Below are 17242 nucleotides of genomic sequence, written 5' to 3'. Positions count from 1 at the left end.
TGCACTTCAGTTTCTTACCTATTGATCTGAATTACTTAACACATGAGAAATCTAAACAGCTATAAATATGAAGAATGAATTTGCATCCTTCATATAATAAGAGTCCTTTGTAAATCTCACATTTGATTATTTCTTTATTATCATCTCTGTATTAAAGTGATGAATTCAAATAGCAAAGATTTTTTTTGGTTAAGTTTAGGGATTTGAACAAACCCACAATCAAACCAAATCTCAAATTTACTACATTACAATTCTTACAATAAAACTTAGTTGTTTGAAAGAAGACCTAATGAGAACACAATTGCCTTACAATTGGCTTTACTGGCCAATCATTAAAATGACTTCCACATAAAAGGATAAAACAACCACAGGAGATCATTATTCGGGCTGTGAATCTGAAGCTTAAGCAAATAAGGGGCAGGAGAAGATAAGTGAAAGCAAATGTGCATAAATTGAAAGAAAACAAAATATTATTCCAGTATAAATACTATACTATTGGTTATTATCCGAAAATGAAACTCACATCAAACCTCAATGCTTAAAAAAGATGATTGCTCAAAATCTCTGAAGATGTAAGGGGAGTGAGACTTTGAAAGAAGTCAGAGAGATGCCATAATCACTTTAAAGGAGCTGCAGACTTCAGAGAGTAAAGGTGAACCATCCATTCCTTTGAAAAGTTCTGCCTACATCACAGGACCATATGGGAGGTGCCATAAAAAAAGCAATTACAGACGAGTTTGTAAACAAATCTGATTGGTTGATTGGATAGACCATAATGGGCAGTTGAGGCCAATATCAGACTGTCGTGATTCTGCCTCATCTTGTCATGGCTTTCTTGATCTTGTGGCAGAATCACGGCAGGATCCCTTGTTTGATGTGGAGAGAGAAGTTTCGGCCTTCCACATTCCCTCTCTCTCCGGTGTCGTGTCTCTCTCCCCGCCCTTTCCTCTTGTTATTGCTTGTTAATTAGTTCATGTCCCGCACCTGTTCCCTCTTGATTTGCTACCCTTTAAATAGTCCTCATGTTTCATTGTCCTGTGGTCGGTCATTGTGTTTGCGGTTTCTACCTCTGTGCCTTGTGCTGTTTTTGTTACGTTACCCTTGCTCGTGGTCCTGTTGGTAATCCTTCAGTAAGTCTAGTTAGTGTTAGTTCATTTTAGTTTTGTCTAGTGTTGTACGAAGTCTTTGTTAGTTTAGTGTAGTCAGTTTATGTTCCTGTTTATCCTTTGTTACTGTTTTACCCCCACGTGGGTTCTTGTTTTGTGTCTTATCTTTTGTTAAATAAAGTCCTTGTTAACCCTATACCCCATTGTGGCATAAAAAGTCTGTGTCATGAACAGCAGGGGAAGAACCCAATTGCAGGCAGTGGGGAATGAAGGGCACATGAGACGATGACGTACTTCCGCTAAAATCTCCACCAGCTAGGTCACTTCTGCTCTCATAGCACTAAGGGGATTTTTCACCAAGTGATAACGATATGTTCAGTAAGAAAACATTCCAATTTCGGCGAAATGACAGCACACGGGTGACCATTGTTAAGTGCCTATGTGATCATGCCTCTAGTAAGTGCAGAAGTTCACTTTTTCATGTTGATGGACCTTGAAACGGATAACCTGAAGTGCATCTCCTTTTTGGTTGTCGACGTATGGCGAAGTGTTTATTCAAACACTTTGTTGATCGTAATCCTATGTGCATCCTGAAGTGAAACGCCATTGTTCCCTATGGTGCCGGATGTAACAGCATGGATGAGATTTTAGCAGAAGTACCTCATCGACCCGTATGCATATACCCCATGAAAACACTGCAAGTCTGCCACTGCCCTCAATTTAACAGCCCCATATACGGTGAGGTATTGTGGGGCTGCTTCTTTTCAAAAGCAGAGAGTAGGCATCTTGTTAAAGTAGAAAGGAAAAATTGTTTGGTGCAAATGCAGAAAATACTGCCAAATTACAGTGATTTCAAATATACATCAATGACTCTTAAGGTAAACTTATTTCAGCTAACCAAGTGTGAAATGGCTTTGGGTAAATTATAGTGACCATTAGTGTTTCCTCCATCCAGTTGCCTGGTTAAATTGAATACAAAACAGTTTATGATGTGAGGAATATATTGATTTCAAGGCATGAGGCCAATATTGCTGCCTCTCCCAAAGACAAAACAAAATCTACAAAGTTCAGAATGATGCATTAATGATGCACTACATAAATGATACTACTATTAGTACTACTATTATCATTAGTAGTAGTTTTTGAATATCACATTAAAAAAATTTCATCCAAAAAATTAGAATTCTGTCATCATTTACTCACCCTCAGGTTGTTCAAAACCTGTATACATTTCTTTGTTCATATGAACACAAAGGAAGATATTTTGAAGAATGTCAGTAACCAAACAGATCCCATCCCCCATTTACTGCCATAGGGAAAATAAATACTATGGGAGTCAATGGGGATGAGATCTGTTCGGTTACTGACATTCTTCCAAATATCTTCCTCATTTTTGGGTGAACTATCACTTTAACAAGACTGACATATTTCATGTGCACTAAAACAACAACAAAACAACAAAAACAAGTCCTTTCATCTGTCTGGAATCAATGCATTCAATTAAAAATACTAGCTTTGAGATTTATGTAAATATGCTTTGCCGAGAAATAACAGTAACAAGGGACATGGTCATGGCTGTTAACCTCAGGGAGACTAGTCGCTTTGGTAATTCGATTTAATGAATGAAATTTGTAATTAATGTAGTGCCTTAATGTAATGATGTTTACACACTCGCTCTCATAAAGTATATTAACTTCTATTAACTAGTGTATGTGCAGTACATATTTTCTGATGGTGTGGAGAGGGACTAATTTTCCTCACCATTACTTTCACGAGCCTTGATATGTTTCTCTTCCTCGGGAGGACGACATGTAATATTCACTCGTTACAGCTTGACTTATTTCGGCTAAAATTAGAGAGGCTAAAAAGAAAAGCAAAATGACTAAGCTAATCGAATAGCAAATCGGAAAAGGTAAGGCAGCGGGGAAATCGAAATGGCAAAAGAAATAGTCTTTTAAATGACTGATCAAAACTCATATTCGTAGTTTAATTTGTAAATCAAATTATTTATTCCTCTTTTTAAATTGCATTTTCAAATACATTTTGTCATTTTGTATTTAGGAATTCATTAATGCACTTTAAAATGATGTACTTATTGAGTGTTTTATGTTGGTTTTTTTAATTCCCTTTTTAATTTGAAGTATTTATTGATGGATTGATATTTGATTAATTAATTATTCTTATAATCACGCTTTTTATTGCCCATTAAAACGTTAAATAATGAATGAGTTTGTCATTTCACCTATTTATTTTTGGATAAATAAATGAAGTTGTAAACAAATATATGAATGCTTATTTTTATTGTAGAATTAGTTATTAAACAATTAAATGCTTTATTACTTTACACGTGACTCTACCGGTCCTCCATAATTTCGTGTAGTAAAAGCAAAAAGCCTCTCTATTTACCATATTGCCTGACAGAGAATCATCTTTTATACTTGCATCAAAAAATGATTTAAAGGGATAGTTCACCAAAAGCTGAAAATTCTGTCATCATTTACTGACCTGCCTTGGTTTGCATTGGTTTTGTGTCGGTACAATAGAAGTGAATGGGTACCACCATTTGTCGGTTACCAACCTTCTTTAAAATATCTTCTTTTGTGTTCTGGAGCAGATAGAAAGTCATACAGCTTTGAAATTACAAGAGGGTGAGTAAATGATGACAGCATTTCATTTTTGGGTGAACTATCCCTTTTACGATTTGCTGTTAAAACCATTGTCATAAAGCGGGATATAATGGAGTTGAGTTAGGTTGTATATGTGCTTTTAGCGATACACGGCTGCAATATCTTATGTTTGGTGAAAGCACAAACATTCAAACATCATTTAATTTCATCAATTGATAAAAATGGAAGAATGGTAAACTGAAGGTAAAAATTCTAAAATCACACAAATAGAAATTACTTGTGTGCCTTATTATTCTCTGTCACTTTTCCATCTCATCACCTGCTGGCTCTCTTACACCTGGACGCTTCGTGAATAAGGATTCATTACCAATTTGTCATTCTATATTCTCTCAGCATGCTCAACATTAACAATTATTGTATCTTATTTTCCTCCTTCCTATTTTTCATTCTTTTTATTTTGCAAAAAAAAAGATTAATGTAGAAGAATACGTGTTAACTGCCAGTGTTTACGTGTCTGGGCGGTTGATACATTTAGATATCCTGTGACTTTATTTCGTCCTGTTGTTTTTTTGTGAAAGGACCCAGCGACTGTGCAGTTCTGCTGTTGTGAGCTTTATTGTTAATTTGCATATAAACAGCATTCTAAGAGCTATTGATGCTTCGGGAGACATGCTGTCCATTGTAATTCATGACCGATTTGAAAACACTGTTTCTATTCCAATTCTTCAGCTCTCCGACTCTCATTGACTTTCATACAGGCTGTGCAATATATACTAGGTTCAAAACAGTTGATCCCTCACATAATGATAACTGTGTGTGCGGGTATTTGGGGAAGGACGTACGTGTCCTATCTGATATAAAATTGAGTATGAAGGGAAGGATGGATGAGTTTGTGAGTTAAGTTTCACATACACAGTAGGGACCAATTCTCCCCACAATAACAATTAAACCAGCCAACGTTCCACACAGTGAACGGATTCAATAAACAAGCTATGCAATGTTTTAATTAACATTTCAAATGCAGAAATGCTTTCTGTAAAGACTAAGTTTAGTGGTATGTAACATCAGTGGAATTTCCACTATGATACAAAAACAAATGTGTGTTGTTCATGCTATTGGAAAACTAAATTAATATCAATTTAGCAATGCATTTAATATTTAAAATAAACATGATGCTTTCTTTTACAAATCATTGTTTCTAAGGATCCAGCATCTTTGCATGTTCACCAGGGGCCTCATTTATCAACAGTGCGTACGCACAGATACTGTATGTGCGTAGTGAGTGTGTAAGAACAGATTCATGCAAAGTGTGGGATTTACCAACTTGTAGGCTACTAATACGTAGAGTTGTAGAGTTGTGTGTAAATATACGCACACCTCTGAGCATGCTTACGCAGAGAATCTAGTGGTAGAATGGTGATACTACAAAAAGAAAGTGCCACCGTGTGTTTCATGTGATCTTTTTTGCAAATACTCGATTAGTAATTTCATAGTTTGAGGTACACATTTGCGTGTGAAACGCTATAAAAGACAAATGGGAAATCATTTGAAATGTAGTTAGTGTCATGGCTGATCTCGCTTTGCTGGATGATTTGGCAAACCTTCTTTTATTGAAAGCACAAAAACACATTTAACAGAACAATATATGAAAAAATGAATAAAAGAAAAAAAACATTCAAACTAATTGAAAAAGATAAAAAAGAGGTTTGCACATTAATCATTATTATAAAATTATATAAATAAAAAATGTTAACATCTTATTTCTTTTCTATTACTACATCGCTTTACCAAATCATAATAAGATTTAACCAATTCCACCAAAAATAACTGCAAATATTGTTTCTTTTCTGAACAATTTAATTTAGGCTATGGAAAATAAATCTCCTATAAATAATTGTAAAGTTAACAATAAAACCCAAATTGAGCAAATTTGCAAACAATTACATTGCAATTAATTGCAATTAAACAATTAAATTGCGCTTTTTGCATTGCGCAATTAATGCGTTTTTAAAAGGCTTGTTCGACTTGATGCATTAAGTCGAACAAGTTAAAAGACTGCGGTGATCTGTTTAATGACAGCACAGAATCGTGATTTATAAAGGGAGGTGTTGAGACCATATGGTAAATCGGTGGCGTTTCCGAATGCTAATGACCGTGAACGTGAACGAGCATGGTACTTGCGCACATGTGGGATTTATCAACAATGAATGCTTACTCATGTGCGTAAGAAGTGCGTGCGCACGTTTGATAAATAGGCTACGGATGTTTTTGTATTTACACACATTCTAAATTTCATTCGTACGACAAAATATTGAACCTTTTCTACGCGCTTTTGATAAATGAGGCCCCAGGACTTTATTATGTATTCTATGCTGCTTAACATACACAACATGGCAAATTCAAGGCATATTCCATGCCCTCTCGGGATGTGTAAATCAACAGCATTCATTCATAAAACATGAAATGCTTTAACACAGAAGTAATGAATGATACACCAGAATTCCTAGTTTAACATATAAACTGTGATGGTGTGGACCCGAAAGGCCACCATGATGCCCCTGCCTCCTGCTTCTCATCTATCATCATGAGAAAGACCACGTTACTGTTGTAATGCATATAAAATCACAGTCTCTTAGATTGTAAATATCAGATGCTTACAAATGCAAGCTATCGCCAAGCGTGACAAATGTTGTCTCTGCTTTGAATACCATCTGTGTTAGTAAATGATGAAGTTATGATACAGCTCTGTACAAAATTCTACACAAGTGTCGTGCTGTCGGAAGCACCTTGCGTACAGTCAAGGTCAATACTGTGTTCTTAATGCAGCCGTGACAGATTTCCTATATTCATCCGACACCAATGCATTATTAACAGCCCCATTGTGAGCATGCATGTGTGTCACAGATTTACAAATCAAGTTACCTTCTGTTTAACTTCTCTTAAACTCATTTTGTATTGCTACCCAGCTAACACAGTTACGTTGTGACGACGTACCTGGACCGGACCATATTCGTTGCCACGACGTACCATAATAACGTTCCAGCGACGTAACTTTGTGATTCCCGTATTAGTCCTGTCGACGTAACATTGGACATTGTTGGGACATGGTGATTACCTCATACCTGGAACGTACCATATTTTCTTTGCAGCGACGTACCAAATAACGTTTCTGGGACGTGATGAGCACATCCCAAAGACCAAACAGTCACGTTGTTAAAATCTCTTTTTAAATTAAATTTAAACAATTATCATCCCTCACTGGAGGATTAAATTAATTTGTGATTTAATATCTGCATTAAAGATTACATTTTAAGCACAATTGGAGTAATTTTCTATTCAAATGTGTATAAAGCACAGTATAGGGAGTATAAAACTCAACACAGCACTGTACATCACAATCAGATATTTTATTTATACTGTAGTACATGACATAAACAATCAAAGACTTCAACACAATATAGAGGATTTAAACCAGATATTTATTGACAGAGATGAATAAACATTGTGTTTAGGATTAACATTATATTCTTGTCTTACCACATAAGTTTAGCAGGTTGTCCGTTTAAAGGAAACAACAATCAAAGGCTTCTTTAGTCACACTGAAAAACATCAGAGTCCGTTCATTTAAACGTGCCAAATCAATAGAAAATCACTAAAATATGTGTTTACTCTCACATCTGTAAGGTATAAAGTAAAGAAAGAATATTAATAAACCGCTAAAGTAAAATCAGGCAGTGAGGTAAAAAGAAAAAACGTTAACGTTTAAATGATGAGAGCGCGCGGCTCTTTGCAAAACAAAGAAGGCGCGTGAGTGCTGGAGACGCTCACGCACATCAGAGGCGAGCGCACAAAATAAATAGTTGTAATTGTGGTATCGAATTAAACTCCAGTTTAATAGCTGTCAGAAGTCAGATTAATAGCATTCGTCTTGACATTATAACAGGTTTTACACTGATCATATATTTTCCATACAATAACATAATACACAGAAATGACCAGATCCCCCCCCCCATTATAGATTAGAGTGGACCATTCCATTAGCACCGTATATGCGCGAGACGAGTTCGAAACTAGCTAACTAAAGTTAACGCAGCGGCGGAGTTAGTAGAACTGCCCACAGCGAGAGTTTCACTGTGTGGTACATTAGCTGCAAAACGAAGTTAAAGACGTAGGGAAATAAAACAACAATGAAACGCAGCTACACCAGCGGAGAGGAAAAAAGATGATTTACAAAAGATTGTTGCCAAAGTCTCTGCTTTTCCCCACACAAACTCCACAGCTGCTCCTATAGCAGCAGCGCCTCTCTCCCGCCAGACACAGCACTCTCCCGGCTACGAGCAATGATAATGTGCCGGTGAGTATTTCTCCATGAACACCGACAACCAGTGTTGGGTGTAACTAGTTACTAAGTAATTAGTTACTGTAATTTAATTACTTTCCCCTTAAAAAAGCAAAGTAAGGGATTAATTTTTTTTTAATAATTTAATTACAGTTACTTCTGATGTAATTGAACTTAATACTGTGTAATATATTCAGTAGTGAAATGACATCAAAATTATAAGTCTAATTTTAAAATGTATGCTTTAATGTCTCCTTCTCACATTTGTAATACATTGGTCAGTTAATACAAATAATTTATGTAGTTTATTTTTTTTTTAATGAGTTAAAAGAGCCGTTTCATGTCTATCCTTGAATCAATTCTAATCACGGATGTAGGATATAGAAAGTAATTAGTAATAAGTAATTAAATACTTTTTGGAGAGAGTAATTTGTACAGTAATCTAATTACACTATTGAATATGTAATTAGTAACTAGTAATTAATTACTTTTTCGGAGTAATTTACCCAACACTGCCGACAACACAGTTATCATGACTGACCACCTAAACCTCTGTCAAACAAAGAGCTTGTAGGAGAGGGCCAGTTCAATGGTAGTTTGTTTGTTTGAATCCACTGCGCAGACCGATGGGCACATAAAGACATAATGTAATAACGTCAGTACAGTGCTAACGATTCGTACCTTACGCACTAGTACAGAAATTTGGTCAAATTTAAATGCATGAAAGTTGTGAAAAAACACACACGCTTTGTACAGTAGTAATCCCAGATGTATTTGGGATTTTTTTCCATGTTTATCATTTGGGAATTTAATGTTTCATTTTTGTTTAATTAGCGAGTATCTGTTATTAAGTTTAGTTTTCCCTTGTCACTTTGACTGGGGGTAAAATGTTGTGTGCTTTGAGGAGGAAGAAAAATAAGGTTTGCGGTAAAGTAAAATGGCGCATATTTGGGGCCCCCATAAATGGATTTGCCTAGGGCCCCTAAATCACTAAATCCGCCCCTGACTTCAGGATTGTGTACACCAGTTGCTTGGCGTGTGACACAAGATGTAACTGTCAGCGACACAGCGATCGGCGTTGCATGTCCGTTTCGCTATTTCTCACAAATCCGTGTTTTATGACAGTTATAATCTATTTTTATGTATTCTATTCTTCATATCAATCTCAATGTATTAACAAAGACTTTTAACGTTAATGATAACTCTCGATGTTTGCAGTCTGTCACAGGTTCAGCATACGTGGATACTACGCGTACAAAGCAGAAAATGTCCGACTTGATGGCTTTGCTTTCAACTCCGCCCACGACTGCAAGCAGAATCTTGTCAAAATCTTATCAACAAGAATGCGCACTCCACAAGATTTACCGTACATTAGTGATGGGCGCTTTCGAAACAGTCTTCATGAAGCTTCGAAACCTGTATCGAATCTTTTGTATCGAATCAGTGCTTCGAAACGCGTATCAAACTGGCTAAGTCACACAATTTTTAGCAAACGAGGCTTTGTTACATCATTATGTGGGATTATTGTTTCTAAACGTTTCAAAACTCGACGACATTTCGCCACTAGGGCATGTTGATCGTAAAGTAAACTCATAAACCTGTCACGGTTCTGCCCCATCTTGTCTCGCTTTTCTTGACCTAGTGGCAGAATCGTGACAGAACCTCTTGTTTCATGTGGAGAGAGGCTTTTTTGCCCTGTTGGCCTTCCACTCTCCGGTGTCACGTCTCTGTTCCCGCCCTTTCGTCTCCTTAATTGCTCGTTATTGGTTTCATGCCCCACACCTGTTCCCTCTTTATTTGTTTCCTTATTTAATGCCCTGTGTCCTCTGTCTTGTGCTGGATTATTGTACTGTTGTGTGCGTGTCGTGTGTAGTGTAGTGTAGTGTAGTTTAGTTATTTTGTATTTAATTCAAATGTTTGTCTCTAGTTTAGTTTAGTGTAGTTAGTCCATGTTCTTGTTATCTGTCATGTTTATAGTCTGTTATTTTACCCCCACGTGGGTCTTTGTTTTGTTAATTGTTTATTAAAAGTCTGTTTAACCCCTTACCTCCTGTCTGCACTTGGGTCCTCTGTTCCTTGTCTCACCCACTTTCCTGACAAAACCACTGTTCTATAACTGATTTAACTGTCAATCAAGAAATAAAAAATAACAATGTTTGTAGTGATCTATGGACAGTGATCATCTCTGGATAAGTATCACTTAATGTGAACTCTAGCCAGATTTTACAAAACAAACAGAGCCATATGTTGTTGTTGATACATGTTGGATAATTTGGCATTTGACATACATTATTTATAAGATGAGTGCAGTAAAAAGTCAAAGGTCAATTGTAGCCTATGGGACCATGTTGAGAACAGCCTTGTGAGGTGTGTGATGGCAAATCATAACTACGAACACCTTATCAATGTTGAAATACTGCACTCCCACCACCTTCATTGCACGAGTTCGCCTGAGCAGATAATGAAGATAGCAGGGGTAGTAAGTATGCGTGTTTGGCGTGCTGTCCGGGGAGCGGGTTCCAAGCTCGCCGGTTCCATCCGAACCCGGTATGCTCCCACCCCCCAATAGGGGCGAGTGTGCCGAGCTCGGAAACAGCCGAACCCAGAACTCACCCCCCGGAGTCCTGCTATCAACAAGCTCAAGTGGAAGGGCCGGGGAGGTGGTGGGATGTGTAATCCTTTAGGGATGGCTTCAGGTAAGACTCTTGTCTACTTATGTGCTGGTTCGCTTGAGCTGATAGGGTAGAGTCTATGATTGCTGATTGCGAACCAGCCGGTCTTAGTTATATGCTCTGGCTTCTCCCGAACTTTGTTAATCGTTAGTCAACCATTAACATCATTTATTGGATGGGCATAGGTGTAGCCAAAACATCTGGTGTTCCTAAGGTATGTGTGTGTTTCACAGTGAATAATCACTAAAAATTCTGCCCAGTAATTAAATAACAGTTTTTAAGCCCTCAAATCCTATAAGAAGCTATGCAACATAATAAAAACATTAACACAGAATTTGTCAATCATTTTTATTTAAATTTTAGCAAGTGCAAAGGACATTGAAGAGGCTTGAGTGGACATGATCAAACATTTACAGCCGTGTTCAGTGTTGGAGCATTTGTAAAGACCCAGCATAAAGTAAAATATTTCTTACAATGCATGACTGAAGTACACGGTTATGGTATATGTAAATAGATGTAAAAAAGAAGTATGCTACGTCCTTCAACAGCAGAGCAAATACAATTTTTGAATAAAAATGTTTTTATGTAAAAATGTGAGACATTGTGGTTTGATTTCTTTTATTAGGCCTATCTTCATTTTCACTCCCAAAATAGCCCCCATATCATTTACAATAAAGAGCCTAAAGTTTACAAAACCAGGCCCAAGCAGTCGTCAGACATATAGCCTAAAGCTCAAAATAAAACAAATACAAATTTTCAATGAAACAAACACTTCAACCAAGACTCGAATCACCGACGACGGAACGTCTACTCCACCACACATTCAAACAAGCACCCTCACAAACATACAAATTGTAATTCGTCAAATTGTCTAAATCTCGGTTAAATGGGTGTTTTAGGGCAACACGCACAAATGACCACTAGGTGTCACCGTGGAGAGGGGTGTCGGATTGTTTCGAAGCTTCGAAACGGTACGGCACATTTGATTCAATTGTTTCAGTAGTTTCACGAAGCCTCGCTCTGCCCACCACTACCGTACATACGTGGAGTACAAAACGATTTGTTTGCAGTTGCTTAAAAAAATTATTTAAGCATTGATTTGGCTAATTTTTATTTATTTATGTATAATTGGATTAATATTTGTGAATACATCCCTAACGTAGCCTAATATATTCCATGTGAATGATTAGTTAAGGCGGTTTCATCTTAACAAAATAAATGATTATACAGTCAAATAACCATATAAATTAATATTAACATAAATTAAATTAAATATAGCTATATTACTAGACACTAGCCTATATCTATTTATATTTTATTTTATTTGTGTTGATACAAACCATATGGTACATTGACAGCTGGCGGTTGAGCTTCGTATTGGAGTCTAAATTCAAAATATTGAAGAGACAAGTTTAGTCAAGTAACGGTTCTTCTCGGTTTCTTTTGATTGTTATCAGAAATAATCTACAGGCACTCTATTGTTTGTGAATGTGTACCGGAAATTCAGTTGGGGTCACAAAAGTGCGCATGCGCAGTAACGTTTCTTTATGTTGTTAAAATGAAACCGGCTATATGATTATAGTTCACTTCCAACGTAAGATGTAAAAGCTGTAAATACTTTTTTCATGTTTTAGTAATCATTAGCAGTTATATTTTTTTCTCGTTAAGTTAAAAATAATAAAATAGTTTTTACTGCTTCTGCACTACTTTGCAGAATTACAGTACTTTATTTAATTAAAATGTTAATAATTTATGTGGTCATTGTTCTTTGAGAAGAATTTGAAATGAAACACTGCTTTATGAGTTATTGTTGCACAGATTTAACCAAATGCGCAATGGCATTAACAGTAGATCATGAATAATATTTACACTTTGATATTTCAAACATCTGTGCCTTTCATATTTTCCCGTTGGATTCTCGTACTCACAGGGATCAAACGGGCCAAACAATCTAGAGCGGGAGAGACATCTGGTGAGAGCCCAAAACACCATTCCTCCTGAAAATGGGATTAATGCAGGTAAAAGACTCCACAAAAAAAATTTGAAAATGAGAGTGGAGTCAGATCAACAGGCACACATATGGAAAAATGGCACTGATGAATAAAGTCAGTCAGTCTGTATGTCCTTCAGGGACCTTCATGGGAAATTGGACTGGTAACAGGATGAGCTGTGTTCCCAGCTTTATGGAGCTGAGATATGGAGGAGGCTGCAGCTTTTCATTAGCACCATCCTCATCAGCTATAAACCGAGCAATTCCTTATTTCACATTCACCACACAAGCATTTAGCCTATAACTTTGTGATTTATTACTGTGGTAAGTGATTTATTACTCTAAATCAAAATTTGTACCTAAATTCAACCCCTTTTTATTAATTTGCCCATTTTTATCCCCCTTGTTTTCTTTAGGCCTATTTTATTCACATATTTAGTGTGTGGGGGGTAAATACACATGAAGCTAGACACTGATCATTTGTCATTGCTAATGTAAATAAATTGTAATGCCAAATGGGTTAGGCCTTTACACATTACAATTTAAGCAAAATCTACACATACAATCAGAACAGAAACAGTCAATAGAAATCCATAGTCTTTCTTAAGCAGTTTGTGTTCAAATAGTTCAAGAAATCACATTTTTGCATTTTCTGCATGCCTGCTTTCAACAAACAACAACTTAAATGCTGTTACTTTTTCCCGTTTCTGTCTCAGTTTTACTCTCCCTGTATCCACTTGGGTCCCTATCACATCACTATTATTTGCAATTCATCACATTGTGTTAACAATAACAATAACAGGCCTTGGTTAAAATGCATGTGCTGTGTTAAACATTTCCCACAGAGGCTTGATGCTCCTCAAATAATATATAGGCAAGCATAAGCATTAATAAGCATTAATACTTGATGCCAATGAAAAACAAGCTGTTTTAATTTGGTTGGTTCTGTTGTGGAAAAGCTCTGACCCTGTCTATTTGCCCCAGAGCATTTCTCCAACCTCAGAGAAAAGTGTAAACTGCAGAGTTACATGCTCTCTGTTTGACAGGTGGCATTCATTCATAATGGTCATTCCTCACTCTGCATATACTCCACAGAACTGCTGACACTTTGACAGACAGCTGTGTGTGGGTGTTTGGTTTGGTTTGTGGAGAGGGGCCCTAGTTTGCTGGTAGACTGTCAGAGCTGGTCTCACTTTGAATGCTTATACATATTTGATATGGCTCAGATCCATGCCGTAGGCATGTCTACAATGGGCAGCAAACTGAGGCCTGACTGCTTTGTATTAGTGCAAGGTGATTAATAAATGAACGGCAAGCAACTTTTTGTAGAGCAACAGAAAACCCAAGAGTTTTGGGCTAATGGGTACATAAAGATCAAGAGAGAGAGAGAGTTAAGGCATTTCAGTACAGAAGCCACTTATAAACAATATGTTATAAATTCATTAGCAGATCCTCCATTATGGTGAAAATTTAATTGATTTGATGACACTTGAAATAGCCATTTTATAATTATGGACTGAAAGACACAATGATGTATTTTTATTATTGGTTTAATTCAATGTATGGTTATTAATGGCTTTGTTGTAATCATTCACAAAAACTGTCTTCAAGTTACAAAAACAAATGAATAGAGGAATAAAGATTTGCACTGTCTGAAATCCTTTCAGTTTTTAAAATGAGATAAGGCAAGGTGACCTTATCATGACAGATGCTCCCATTTACACTGAATATACAGTAGGTAAGAAACCACCACACACTCTTTGGGAATGTCACTGCATTTCTCTTTGTCACTATGTGAAAATATCCTCCTTTACCTTCTGAGTAGGATGTTAGGCTTAATGAACTGAGGTTGATAAATTCCCAGACACCGAACATCTAAATTACTCTGGGAAATTTGCTTTCCCAACAGACGCATGTCCTGTACAGCCCACTCTCTGTGGGTCTATATTTTGTACACTCATGTCCTTGAAGGCTTGTACATCAGTCTTGTTGTCATGTCTGCTGAACAATGTCTGATGGAAAATTCATCTGTGTGTGTGCGTGTGCGCACGTGTGTGTGTTCCAAAAGGAGATCAATTGTTTTTGTCTGACATCAGTATTTATGGAGCGAAGCAATGAATCTTGCACATAACTTCGAAACAAACTAATAAAGTTGTCATTTTATGCTTGTCTCCTGTTCATGAATCTGTCCTTGCAGGAGGGATTTTTTGCTCCGGAATTTTGAACAGGAAGTAAAATAACAGCTCAACATTTTCGATGCTCATTTCTTATTTTGTCTTCTTGCCTGAGTGCTGGAATCTATGCTATAGAGCATTTTAACATGGTCCTCTTGAAGGGACCTTACTTCAAACTTAAATACTTTTATGTGGTTTTGACAAATATTAATCAACAATCAACAATTAACACCAACCTTTTCTGATACAGAAAGTAGAGAATAATTCATTTAAGTCTCTAATGAATGAAATGGCTCTCTCTTCCTGCTAGGTCAGTGTGACTGTGAACTTCTTATCATCATGTTTGAAAACATCTTCTGTTAGCACACACTCTTCCCTTGAGGAGTTTGTGTATGTGTGATTGCATTGTTTCAGGAAAGTGAGAAAGAGTTGAAAAACACGACACATATGTAACGTCATTGTAACAAATTCAAGGTAAGGAAGAAGGAGGTGGGAACCGGCGAACGATAACCAACTTTTAATAAAATAAACAAACAACAAAACGAAAGTAAAGTGCCGACAGCTCCCTCGCGGTCGACTGCCAGCCACACAAACATAATAAAACATAACATAAAATCCAGGCTCTCTCTCTCGTCCTTCACTGCTGTCGCTCCTCCTTTTATGCTTCCGGAGCTCCTCCGTGAGCGATGCGAGACCGGTGCAACACGCAGCTGACGCTCATTATCACCTGCGTCACTGGCATCGCGCCGTTCCCACACGGCCCTCGACCCGCTCTGCTTGTCACAGTCATGTTTTAATTCATATTATAGTACATGCCTGTCATCTTTGATAATCTATAGGACTATATGTCCTATCTCATGACTCCAGAAGTGTTTGAGAGCTTTGTGTTCTTGTTTATCTATTGATAACCAATCATGTGAGCTTGATTTACCTAAGTAATGACGTAGTTGACTCTGTTAGCTTAAATACTATTGCATTTTGGATGTAAGGCAGGTTGGCCTGTGGAACTCCTTGAGAGTGCTGAAGCTGACTTCTGCTGGCAAAACTACAAACTATTTTTCTTCAGCAAATTTTCTTCTATTAATTACAACCTTGACTTCTTGTCTTCATTCATTCATAACTGGTCTACCGGTCTTTTACTGTAAATCCTCTACACTCTCAACCAAATATTATGTGCTGAGTAAGACAATAAATATGATGTGTAAAATTACATTATAATTAGAGCCATTTTAAAGGAAATTTTACTTTTTTGTAATCTAAACAACTTTTTTGAAGGAACCTTTTGTAAAGCAGAAATCAGTTAAAAAGTAACGCAGTTATCTTGATTTTAAAGTGATAGTTCACCCAAAACTAAAAATTCTGCCATCATTTACTCACCCTCATGTCATTTCAAAGAAGATTGAAGAATGTTGTTAACTGGCCCCCGTTCACTTGCATTGGTTTTGGGTCCATACCACATAAATGGATGGGGGCCAGTGCTGTTTGGTTACCAATTTTCTTCAAAATATCTTCTTTTGTGTTCTGCGGAAGAAAGAAAGTCATACAGGTTTGAAATGACAAGAGGGTGAGTAAATGATGACAGAATTTCATTTTTGGGCGAATTATCACTTTAATGTTTTTTTTATGGAAATGTTCAAGCACAAATGATTCTTCTATGGCATTGTAAGTGTTGATGTACAATGCCAACAGGTTTACAAAGGTTTACAAATGTACAACTATTCACACAAAAACAAATAGTAGGTCAAAACTCAGCATGGGCATTTTCTAGCAGGATGCTCCATCAGTTTTTCACTGCTTGACCACAGACAATATCATTTATAGATGTTGGCCAGTAGCTGTCACCCTGCAGGTCTGTGTGGGTAATCCACTGCTGCTAAACAGAGCTTAGTCTGGTCTATAACTGGATAGGAGCCCTCAGGGCAAAGGCTAAAGCTGCTGCTGCAGGAGATGTTACTGTGGCTATAGCAGTAATGCCACAATATGACAGGAAAGAGATGCTGTGGATGAAATGTTGTAATTACAAAGGTCTTTAAAGCATAATCTAATTTCCTTTATCCTTATGTCTGAACATCCACAGCTGGTTGGTGTTCTGGAATCCCATATTGCAAAATGCATATATTTCAGTGTAAAAATTTAAAATTCTCCCACTCTGTAAACACCTTTATTTACATATATTATTTTAAAGATGCTTTTAATCAGTAAGCATTTTTTCTTGAGGAATATAAAGTTCCAAGACTGTTCTGAGAAATACAGACACAAAGAAAACTCAGAAATAGTTAAAGAATAGTGAAAGTGCTTTTTCTTTAGAGCTAATGTATTACATAGGACTCAAGG

This window comes from Triplophysa rosa, linkage group LG5 (assembly GCF_024868665.1).
Source record: "Triplophysa rosa linkage group LG5, Trosa_1v2, whole genome shotgun sequence".
Taxonomy (NCBI): domain Eukaryota; kingdom Metazoa; phylum Chordata; class Actinopteri; order Cypriniformes; family Nemacheilidae; genus Triplophysa; species Triplophysa rosa.
Note: the sequence above shows the minus strand (reverse complement) of the source record.